Source organism: Lissotriton helveticus, chromosome 3_2 (assembly GCF_964261635.1).
Source record: "Lissotriton helveticus chromosome 3_2, aLisHel1.1, whole genome shotgun sequence".
NCBI lineage: Eukaryota > Metazoa > Chordata > Amphibia > Caudata > Salamandridae > Lissotriton > Lissotriton helveticus.
Window position 1 is genome coordinate 171,361,958 of NC_136062.1, and position 12,581 is coordinate 171,374,538.

Here is a 12,581-nt window from a genome sequence, read left to right on the forward strand (position 1 = left end):
AAACACCAGACAACCAACCTCGAAGGTGCAACGTTGAAGAATGGGAAGCCCATGCAGCTTCCTGAGAAGGGGAGAGGCATGATGCCACCTAGGTTGATGATAAATCAGTCTGGCTGCTCGGTTCTGAACCATCTGTCACCGTTTTGTGAGCCCAAGTGGTAGGCCCAGGTAGATTGCGTTGGAGTAATCTAGGTGGGATAGTACCATGGCTAACACAACCTGTGTCAGAGCCACTTGGTTAAATAACCTGCTTATTTTTCTAATCCTACGCAGCTGAAAAAAGCAGGAAGAGATCACTGAGCCTATATGAGTTTTCAGAGATAGATCGTTAGATATTGTAACACCAAGGCTCTTGCAGAGGGGATAGGAGAAGGTCCTAATTTGATTGGCCAATAGTGTGGGCCTCAAAAATTCTGGCTCCCACCTGTCAGGACTAGTTCAGTCTTCCCTGGATTTAATTTTAGATGATTACAATCCATCCAGTGAGAGAGAAACTGCATAGTGGACTGGAAATGAGAGACAGGTTAGGGTGAGTTGTCAATTGTAAAGAGCAGTTGTAGGTCATCAGCATAGTTGAAAGTGACCACTTTCCTTTCCTTCAGAGACCTGATCAGTGGTAGAAGGTAGGGATTGAACAAGTGTCGGGAAAGCGAGGAGCCCTGTGGCACCCCACATGTGGATTTTAGCTTGGGGGCCATAAACTGGCCCAGGCAGACTGTCTGGGAACGGTTTTCCAGAAAAGAGCAGATCCAGTCAAGAGCTGTGCCCTGAATGCCAGCATCCCTGACACGGTCCACCAAGATATCATGGTCAACCATGTCAAAGGCGGCCGATAGGTCCAACAACATCAGGGCCTGGGGAGTGCCTCTATCGGCCTTCTCCCGTAAGGAGTCCAGTACAGCAGTAACTACTGACTCCGTAGAATAAGCAGGGCGGAAACGCATGTGGTGTGGGTCGAGGAAATGTATTTGTTCCATATGGTTGGACAGACATTTTGCCACATGGGCCTCTAATACCTGGCCAGGTACGGGAGCAAGGAAATGGGATGGTAATTTGACAGCGTCTGTGGGTCCGCCCCAGATTTCTTCAGGAGGGAAATCACAACTGCCTCTTTGAAGGCCTTAGGAACGCAGCCTTGGGATAAGGAATTGTTCAGGAGAGCAACGGCTGGGCCCAGGAGGACAGTAAAGATTTATTTTAAGATGTGTGGAGGGCAGCAGTCCATGGGGGAACCAGATCTAACTTTGGACAGCAGGGAGTGAAAAGTCTGAACATCGATAGCCTGAACCTGGCAGACGTGTTGTCCTGAGTAGTGTGTTTTGGGATACTGGCTTTAATACAGGATATTATTTCAATGAAAAAATTATTCAGTGATTCACAGAGAGCTTGGGAGGGAGTGGGCCTAATTAAGACTCTATCGGGATTGGACAATTCGGCGACAATTGTAAAGATTTCCTTGGTTTGGTTATTAGTGGTAAGGATTCTGGAGGAGAAATGTACAGCTATAGCATTTAAGATGCTTTTTTTGTATTCCCTCATGGCCGTGAAATAAATAAGTTTGTCTTTTAGTAAGTAGTTTTGCCTCCATTTTCTTTCCAATTGGCGGAGGGCCCGTTTTTGTAATTGTAATTCAGGGGAAAACCACCTCTGAGCCTCGAGGCGGTGAGTCAGTCTTATTTTTTTCAGTGGGGCATGTTTGTTGCTGGCCTCGAGTAGCCAGGCAGATATGGATTCCTCCTGAAGGTTAGCATCGAGTGCAAAATTAGGGACAGTGTTAGCCAGTGATGTGCAAAAATCATTTTTATCAATAGCATTCCATTTTCTGATCCAACCCCCCCCCCCCCATTAGTAGAGTGTTTTCCTGTGGTAGGATTCTGAAGGGTGAATTTTATCAGATAATGGTCTAACCAGATACATGGTAGAATTGACAGTGTATATACTACTAAATTAATACTCCAAATTTGGTCCAAAATGTGCCCCTTCATGTGTGTAGCTGAGGAGACCTGTTGAATAAAGTTCAAGTTGCTTAATAATTCGGTCATCTCATTAGAATGCATCCCTCCATGTGTATCGTTAGCCCAATAATTAAAATCACCTATCAGCAAGATTCTGGCGTGGTTAGTTACCAAATTGGCGATTTGTTCGCCCAAGGAGTGAGGAAATAGTGTCATGTACTGTATTTTGCAATGTTTAGAGCCTGGGCTTCGTATCGAGGATTTTCCGAAACTTGTTTTCCCCTCACTGGTATTGGTGCTAGACTGGCTACTTGAACAATGGCAGGGGCGTGCTTATGCTTGAGTTACATTTGCCTGTGACCAGGGAAGCCCCTTTGAAGCTTGTTCAGTTGGTGAGCATCCTCTATGCCAGACTGCTAGGTGGAGGTCACAACTCTTCCCAGCTATGCCCTTTTCTTCCCTGTCTTGGTAGCCTTTCACACCTCCCAGCAGCCTGCCAGGTGACAGTTGGGCATTAACTCTGAAACGGCTACTAGAGACGTTCAGGCAGGAATATGCCAACTTTCTAAAAGTGGCAATTTATTAATAATAATGTAAAATTTGCCTACCAAATTAAATTTTAAATACCTATCAATTTGAGTCCATGAACCAAGGTTTTAGCTATTACCAAACTAAAGTTATGAATTATAGGGTGTTACAATGTAAACCTGTGCTTTCCATGGTAGCGTCAGCCTTGCCACAGTGAAAACCTACTATGGAGATTTTTCACTGTCAGGACAGGTAAAATATTTTAAATACCAGGCAACCTGCCCAATGGGCATTTAAAACCTACCATAGGGTTGACTTATCAGTAATAATTAAAAACAAAGATTTCTGCCTGTTAAAAGGGTGATTCTAACCTGTGGAAATGGCAGTTTTAAAACTGCACACCTAGGCTGCTGTGGCACGCCTAAAGTCATGTTTTACAAGGTCACTGTTAGATCTGTCATCGTTAGGGTGGTCTTTCCTCAACTTTTTGCCTGCTTACCTCCACTTTTTGAGGTATCTTTTTGTTGGCCCTAGGACTCTGAGCACTTTCGCAATGCTAGATAGTGTTAAAGTGCATGTGCTTCTCCCCTAAACATGGTGACATTTGTATATACCTGATTGGTATATTTAGTTTACTCATAAGTCCCTTGTAAAGTGGTATACTATATACTCAGGGCCTGTAATCTAAACGCTACTAGTCGGCTTGCAGCACTGATTGTGCCATCAACACAAGTAGCCTTTCAAACCATTCTCAGGCCTGCCATTGCAAGGCCTGTGTGTGCGCAGTTTACTGCCACTTCGACTTAACACTTAAACCATTTGCCCACCCTTAAACACCCCTTTTATTACAAATAAGCAGGGCTACTGGAATTATGCAATTGTGCAGTCATGGTGCTGTTCACATTATTATTGATCTGTTGCATTTGCCACATAATTCTTCATCTGCTGCATAACTGGAAACCCTACCCTTATTAGGGTCTGGATAAAAAACAAGAGAAATGTGACAGTAAATTTGTTACAATAAATTGAACAAAATGATAAAGCTTGAAACAATGCCATATTACTTCATAAAGATAAAGAAGAGCGCCCAAATACTAAGGGCCAGAAGTAGGTAGACAAATTGCGATCGCAAACGCTGGAATTCGCAGAATTGTAACATTTGTGATCGCTAAAGATCCCTGTGAAATGTACAGAGGGAAAAGGGCAAGTGCAATTTAAGGAATCGCAAAATAAAGCTAAACCAGTAAGTGATTCCTCATTTTGCGAATTTGAGCCTTAAACTTAGTCCCTCGCAATCATCGAAATGGCTAAATGACAATTGCAGACCAATGTAAGAAAAATCGCAAATAGCAATTTACCGTAAAATCGCTATTTGCAAGTCACAAATTACCACCAACTCAAAACAGGTGGTAACCAGGTGCACTGCATATAAACAGCCCCAGAATGCATCAGTCTCAACACAATGACAGCCCTCTATGTCATTGCAAGGCGGATGCGGATACAAGCTTCAGCACAGAGGATGAGGAGGCGGCAGGAACGCATATACAGAGTGCGCATCACTCTTTTTCAACTCATAAAAGAAGAAATACATGAGAGGTACAGGCTTCACCCCACTACCATACTAGACCTCATACGTGACCTACATCCCTTCCTGGAGCACCAGACACGCAAAGCGCACGCAATTCACCACATGTGCAGGTCCTTTGTTCCCTGCACCTACTTGCATCAGTTAGTTACCAGGGGGTGGTAGCTGTGGCTGAAGGTGTCTCACAAAGTTGTCTGTCACGCTTCTTTAACATTTTCCTGGATGCCATGCTTCAAAGAATGCACCATTACATCCGGTTTCCCACAACGCAAATGGAACTGCATAAAACCAAGATGGATTTTTATCAGATGGCCCAGTTCCCACATGTCATAGGGTACATCTATGGGACACATATCGCAATCTGCCCCGCCTCTGCTACTGAGAACATATATCGGAACAGGAAATCATATAATTCGATAAAGGTTCAGATCATTTGTGATGCGTCTCACATCATAACTGATATAGTAGCGAAATTCCCAGGGAGCACACATGACTCCTACATCTTCAGGCACAGTGGAATCTACACACGACTGGCTGGGGGTGAATTTGGAGAAGGATACCTGCTAGGTAAATGCATGTGACACACCCTGATATATACCTTGGTTGTATCTGTTGTTGCCTGTGATTGATGTCCCATCCTTTCCCACTTAGGTGACAGTGCCTATGCAGTGCGTGCATTCATCCTCACCCCATTCCTCAACCTATCTACCCCAAGTGAGTGGAGATACAATGCTGCCCATAAGTCCATGCGGAATGTGGTGGAGTGAACTTTTGGACTCCTGAAGTGCAGGTTCCGCTGCCTCCACAAGGTGGAGGTGCACTGCAGTACCGCCCGAGATTTGCTGCAAAATCATTGCGACCTGTGCCATGCTACACAACCTGGCCACAAAGAAGGGAACCCCAGTTGAAATCACTGATTCTGACTCAGAGGATGAGGAATGTCCACGGCCACTGCACCACGCAGCCGGTGTTGTAGATGCGGCAGATAGGAAACACAGATGTGCTGAAATCACACGTAACTATTTCTGAGTAAGTAATGAGACAAAGCGTTTACTTACAATTGTGTAACAGTGTTTTATTGACCTTACATCAGGCAATGGGAATGCACACCGCCTCACCATATTGGCTTCTGAGTGCCTTAAGTAGCCCAGCATGGCATTAATACACTGCATGCTCATTGTCATCCCCTATCAGTGGGTTACATGGGTTACCTCACCCATCTGCGAATGTCAGCAGCAGCATGGACTCATTTCCTGTGGCCACGCACAGCAGTGCCCCGCTCAGTTTGCGCACTGCCCTCCCTAGAGGACTGTCCTGCTGCTGGCCCTTGCCTTGCACTACACCTCCTGGGCTCAGCAACGGGTGGTGTAATGCTGCTGCGGCTGGTGACCTCCTCACTGTTACCACTATCCCCAGACCCTGTGGCAGCGATATTGGCTCTCTGTAGCAGTTCTACCACAACGGTGACATGCACCAACCCCCTAGCGACATCCTGGCTGCAGTGGGCCATTTCCAACTGCATGGCCACTATGTGTCTGCTGAGGACAGAGGTGGCATTGCATAGGTGGTTCACTGCCTTTGTGTACCCCTCCATTCTCTGTTTTTCCCTATGCCTTGCCCCACGTTCACTGTCCTTTTTGCTGCACAACAGCCTTACTGCCTCAGCCATGTCCTGCATGCCCTCTGCAACAGTGTTGTTCAGACCATTGATGCCCTCCTTAATGTCCTTAAGGTTCTTGTTCATGGACACCATCTGACGCTGCATTGATCGCATTGTTTTCCCTTGCAGCCGCTGCACCTTCACCATGGCCAAGACCTGTGAAGACACTGGATCCATCGCCCTGTACATCTGGACTCTATGCCCTTGCTCTGCGTCGGGGACGACTGGTGTGGCTACGCTGCATGGGTGACTGTGTCTCAAGAGACTATGCTGCCTCTTTCTGCATGGTCTGTAGAGCTCCCATGCTCTCCTGTTCTGACCCCTCCATCTCCTGCAGGCTACCCACTGTGTACCTCCTGGGTCTGGGTGGTGGTGGTGGTGTGACATCTGCGGCTGACAAGGTCTCTTCCTCCTGAATACGGTGTTCCGTAGGTGCCTCTTCTGTCTCCCTCTCAGCAGTCTGGGGCTCAGGGTCGCCTGTGGATACAGAATGTCCATTTACTGACTTGCCTTGCAGCATTTGTGTTACATTACATTAAATGAGTTGCTATTCACACTAACAGTCCCCTGCTTGATTATTGACTGATGTGGAGCCCCTGCACTTGTGTTCAGTTGACTCACTGGTATGCTATATGGGGTTTGGGACTACATTTTCCATGATGCTTTGCTGGTTGTTTGCAAAATATAGACTGGACAGGAATTTTGACTTGCTCATGGGGGATTGGGGATGGGGAGGTTAGACCATGCTGTGCATGCATCTTACCTTGTCTGTTGTTGGCTATGGATGAGCTGTCCACGTCTCCTATCCCACTGATGTTCTCAGGCTGAAGGGTGGACTCCACCAATTCATCCAGGGATGTGGTTGCAGGCGCAGAGGATGGTCCGCCACCTGTCTTCATGGCTTGTTTTAGCCTGTCAGCCACCCTCTCCTTCGCCAGGGAACGAAGTCCATACGAGCGCTTCTTCAGCTCGTCGATGGAGCGCTGGGTGACACCAATGGCATTAATTATGCCTTGTATTTCTAGCTATATCTTTCTTTGCTGGGATTCTGGAACATGCAGAGATTTCTTTCCAAACAACTGGCATGAGTCTTCACCACCTCTTCAATTAAAACATCCAACTACTTTTCGCTAAATTTATGCTTCCTCTCCCTCTCCCTTCCCTTCTCCTATGTGTCCATCCTGGTATTTGGTGTCTGCCTGGTAACTCCTGTGCAGCTCCTGGTTGTGTGCTCCTGCTCTCTGCCTCTCCCACAGCATCAGGCACAGTGAAACAGCATGAGTGTGGCCACTTCCTGTGTGTGATGACATCAGGGTGCACCTAAATGGCAGATTCGCTAATTTGCGATTTTTTGAAATTGCGAGACACGGCTTGTTAGGCGAGGTGTGCAATACTCAAAACCCACTAGCATCTTGCCAATTTCAGAGAATGAAAGGCTGACAGTATCCCCAGATTATCTACACTTCCTGGTGTGAGGCGTCAGATGCGTAGATAACACATTAAACAATGACTTTATGACAACAAAACACATTTTTCAGCAGTCCTTCAACTCTCAAGTTGTTTGCAGAATGGTTTTAGGGTAAGCTTTCCTCATGTTTCATGGCCTGCTTGCCAGGCAATCATGTTACAATGTTGCTGCAGCCAGGAGCTTGCTACTTGGAATGTAGATTGGGATCACTGACATAATATCGACGACACAAATATCGAGATACACAAATATCGAGTCAAAAATATCGATTGACAAAATATCGACTCCCTATCTTCAAACAGGTAAGTACCAAAATATCGACTCCAAAATATCGACTTACAAAAATATAGACTGTCAAAATATCGATTTTTTAAAATGTCTTAAAAGTAAGTTAAAACTAATATAGTAATAAATATATTTAATATAAACTTAGAAATAATTATTAAAAAAATATAATTTTAATAAATAATTTATATAATTAAAAAAATTATATCACCAAAAATTACACACACACACATATATATATATATATATATATATATATATATATATATATATATATATATATATATATATATATATATATAAACATATTATTAAATAAACATATATAACATTTTAGAAAATGTTTAAAATTTATTGTTACAACTATAGTGAGTTCAACATTAGCAAAAGTGTTGGATAGCGTAGAGGTAAAATTTACTACTCCCACTCCAGTGGGTGCAACAGTAGGGAAAGCGCTGGATAGCGTAGAGGTTAAAATTACTATTCCCACTCCAGGGATGTATGACGTTACAACGCATACTTTTACAACGCCTACCATTACAACAAAACTTTTACAACGCAAAAACTTTTACAACGCATACATTTACAACGCAAGATTTTACAACGCATATACCTTTACAACGCATACCATTACAACATAAGTATTGGTAAGTATATAATAATTTTTTGAATATAAATTAATAAAAAATATTATAATATAATTTAATATAATTTTATTAAATAAATGTAATTTAAATGTAATTTTACTTTATTTTTACAAAGTACCCCTGTACCCCAAAAACCCAAAACTGACCCTGAACCCTAAAAATACCCCTTTACCCATAAACTGAAAACTGACCCTGAACCCTAAAAATACCCCTTTACCCGAAAACTGAAAACTGACCCTGAACCCTAAAAATACCCCTTTACCCAAAAACTGAAAACTGACCCTGAACCCTAAAAATACCCCTTTACCTACAAACTGAAAACTGACCCTGAACCCTAAAAATACCCCTTTACCCCAAAAACTGAAAACTGACCCTGAACCCTAAAAATACCCCTTTACCCAAAAACTGAAAACTGACCCTGAACCCTAAAAATACCCCTTTACCTACAAACTGAAAACTGACCCTGAACCCTAAAAATACCCCTTTACCCCAAAAACTGAAAACTGACCCTGAACCCTAAAAATACCCCTTTACCCAAAAACTGAAAACTGACCCTGAACCCTAAAAATACCCCTTTACCTACAAACTGAAAACTGACCCTGAACCCTAAAAATACCCCTTTACCCCAAAAACTGAAAACTGACCCTGAACCCTAAAAATACCCCTTTACCCAAAAACTGAAAACTGACCCTGAACCCTAAAAATACCCCTTTACCCAAAAACTGAAAACTGACCCTGAACCCTAAAAATACCCCTTTACCTACAAACTGAAAACTGACCCTGAACCCTAAAAATACCCCTTTACCCCAAAAACTGAAAACTGACCCTGAACCCTAAAAATACCCCTTTACCCAAAAACTGACAACTGACCCTGAACCCTAAAAATACCCCTTTACCCAAAAACTGACAACTGACCCTGAACCCTAAAATTAAAATATTTATCAATTAATCAATTATAATTAATTACCAATAATATTTTAATTAATTACCAATTAATAATTAATTAACAATTAATTTTTTTTAAATATCAATAAATAAATTAACATATTTAATTAATTATAATTAAATTACTTCCCACCCTATTCCCCTATAAACCCACAACCCTCTACAGAAAATAAATTACTAAAATTAAAATATTTATCAATTAATCAATTATAATTAATTACCAATTATATTTTAATTAATTACCAATTAATAATTAATTAACAATTAATTCTAAATTATTATCAATAAATAAATTAACATATTTAATTAATTATAATTAAATTACTTCCCACCCTATTCCCCTATAAACCCACAACCCGCTACAGAAAATAAATTACTAAAATTAAAATATTTATCAATTAATCAATTATAATTAATTACCAATTATATTTTAATTAATTACCAATTAATAATTAATTAACAATTAATTCTAAATATATATCAATAAATAAATTAACATATTTAATTAATTAGAATTAAATTACTTCCCACCCTATTCCCCTATAAACCCACAACCCGCTACAGACTTATATTACACAAAAAATAAAAATTATTATTAACTTACCTTAAATTCGATATTTTTGTTGTCTATATTATGTCTAGTCGATATTATGTCCATTCTATATTTTTGATTCGATATTATGTCCATTCTATTCGATATTAATTTTCTCTAGTCGATATTTTTGTTGTCTATATTATGTCTAGTCGATATTATGTTCATTCTATATTTTTTACTCGATATTCTGTCCAGTCGAAATAATTGACTCGATATTATGACTGTACACCGTAGATTGTGTTGCTACCACAACAGTTTGTATGGGACATTTTTTAATGCAGAGAGGTATTGTGAAAAAAGAGTTTTCACGAGAGACAAACTTTGAACTATTTTGAATTTTTGACTGAACGTCAATAAAACCTTTGGAATTGTTGTAATTAAACTTGAAGTTTGATCCTGTAATGGCACATGAAGAAATCACAGGCAAAGGTAATGGTTACATGTGATATCTATATATGATTATGCATAAGGTACTAATATTTCTTTGCAAGTGATAAATGTACTGATAACAGTAGGAATCACAGACTATTTATGGGTATTAATTCATTTTCGAGTGGCACAATACTCAAGTAGAAACTAAATAGTCTTCGTAGTTACGAAACTTCTGTTAATTTCTTACCAATTGTGGAAAAGTGTTGATGTGCCATGTAAAGTGATGTCATCAATGATATTATCAATGATGTCATAGAAGATGTCATGAGTGATGTTATATGTTGGGTAACTAGCAGAGCATGGTGAGGGTGCGAGGCCCTGATTCCAAACCTCCCACGGGCATCAAATATCCCCCCTAAAGCCATGCACAGCATGGGGTAGGCAGCATAGCCTGGCCTGTGTCCTTGCACTATGCCCAACCCCTCGCCAGCATCCAACCCCATGCAACACACAGCCTTCTGTCATGCACAATGTGCAGTTGGTCTTGCAGGACCTACCGCACTCAGGCAGAATTACTGGTTTTGTCAAAGTGTCACAACACCAAAATATAAATAAAAAGTTAGCCTATTGATTTTTTCACGGGGTGAGCATCTCAATATATATAAAGCAGATCGAGAATCTTTCTCCAAACATCATCAATATTTTTTATCTAATGCATATTTCTGTGATTCATGCAATGCCATTTTTTATAATATTGATTATTAATAACGTTTGCATCATAGGAGTACGCAGTATTACTGTTATGTATATACATACCTGCATATATTCATTGTTTTATCACTATGGTAGAATTCTACCTTTTCTTCACTCTATTGGTGCTCATAACCGTATATATCTGTTTATGTCTAATGGTTTTTGCAGGACATGCATTTTAGACTAGAATGATGCTGGCTCAATAAATACTTATTGAAAATGTTCCCACTGTTTATTCTATGCATTTCTCTGGATTTGTCAGGGATGTCATGTTCAATCGTTGCCAGAAACTATTTACTCCTTGGAAAGAAGGGCTCATAGTGGCACTGTGAGCTAGCTGGTTTACAGACTTACATATCCTTTGGGGTGTCTGGAATCAGTCTGGACACCAATACCTCAGTTTACGCACAGATCCTATATAGATTTGTAGGAACTACACAACATGGGGCCGTCAACGCTGATTTGGTTCTTATTTACCGGACAAATCTGAGTAGTTCAGTCATGCTTTCTCAGAGATTCCTATTCACGTATACCCAGAAACGTCTGGAGTGGGAAGGGAAAAATCTGCCACAGCTGAGTAGGCATATCCTATGTATTGGCTGTAGGCAAAATTCAAGCTTGAAGGATTATAGTTCCCTACATTGTGCATACAACTTTATCTCATTTTCTTAGACACTCTTTTCAACACTGTCTGTTGAAGAAAACGCAGGAAGGTGCTATAAACATTTCAGAAAATATCAGAAATGCACTTACTTTAAAATTAGCAGAGTTTGGAGTCTCAACATTAGGTGGAACTGTAACGTTCGTGATTGAGGCATACGAGTCATCCAGGATGGAGGTATTCCATTCATGGGTTAAACTCCCACCTGCAGATGCACGCACAAATACATTTCATTCTTACAACCCAGATGAAGCACCGGAAGAATATTGTCCATACGAGGATAATGAAGTTATAAACTGGAGCATATAAACTGGTTTAACCCATTCGGTGCTAGGTCTCCCCCCGTACCAAGCCTTTTTTTTGCTATTTGGAGTAGTTTGCACTTAAGCCCCTGTAACTTTCTGACCACATAAGGTATCCATGGCAAATTTGCGTCCTTTTCTTCCAACATCGCAGGTATTTTAAAGGTACCCAGGGTTCATGGATTTCCCGATAGGGGACCCAGAAATTAGCCAAAATACAACTAAATGTTGTTGTTTTTTTGGGGGGAAATGGGAAAAAAAGGCTACGCGAGTGGGGTACCATTTTTATCGGGATACCTGTAGAAACGCTGGTTGGTAGGACATTTGTGGATCCACATAGATTCCAGAAATTTGAGAAAAAAGTGATTTTTTCGGCTAAATTTGAGGTTTGCAGGGTATTCTGGGTAGGAAAACATTGGGGAACCCACAAGAACCATACCTCGCTGGACTCCCAGGGTGTCTAGCTTTCAGAAATGTGTGGGTTTGGTAGGTTTCACAAGATGGCCGCCGAGCCCGGGCCAAAAACCCAGGTGACTTCCCTTGCAAAACCAGGTTGTTTTGTGATAGGTAATTTTGACGTCTCCTCAATAAGTTTTGGGCCCTTGCCTGTCGCAGGTACTTGACCCACCCACTCAAGTGAGGTATGATTTTTATCGGGCGACCTGGGGGATCACTGGGTGGAAGAACAATTGTGGATCGATGCAGGTTCCAGAACTTTCCCACACAGAAATTTGAGAACAATTTAAGTTTATCAGTTAAATTTGAGGTTTGCTGGGGATTCTGAGGAGGAAAACGTTGGGGGGGGGCCACACAAGCCATACCTCG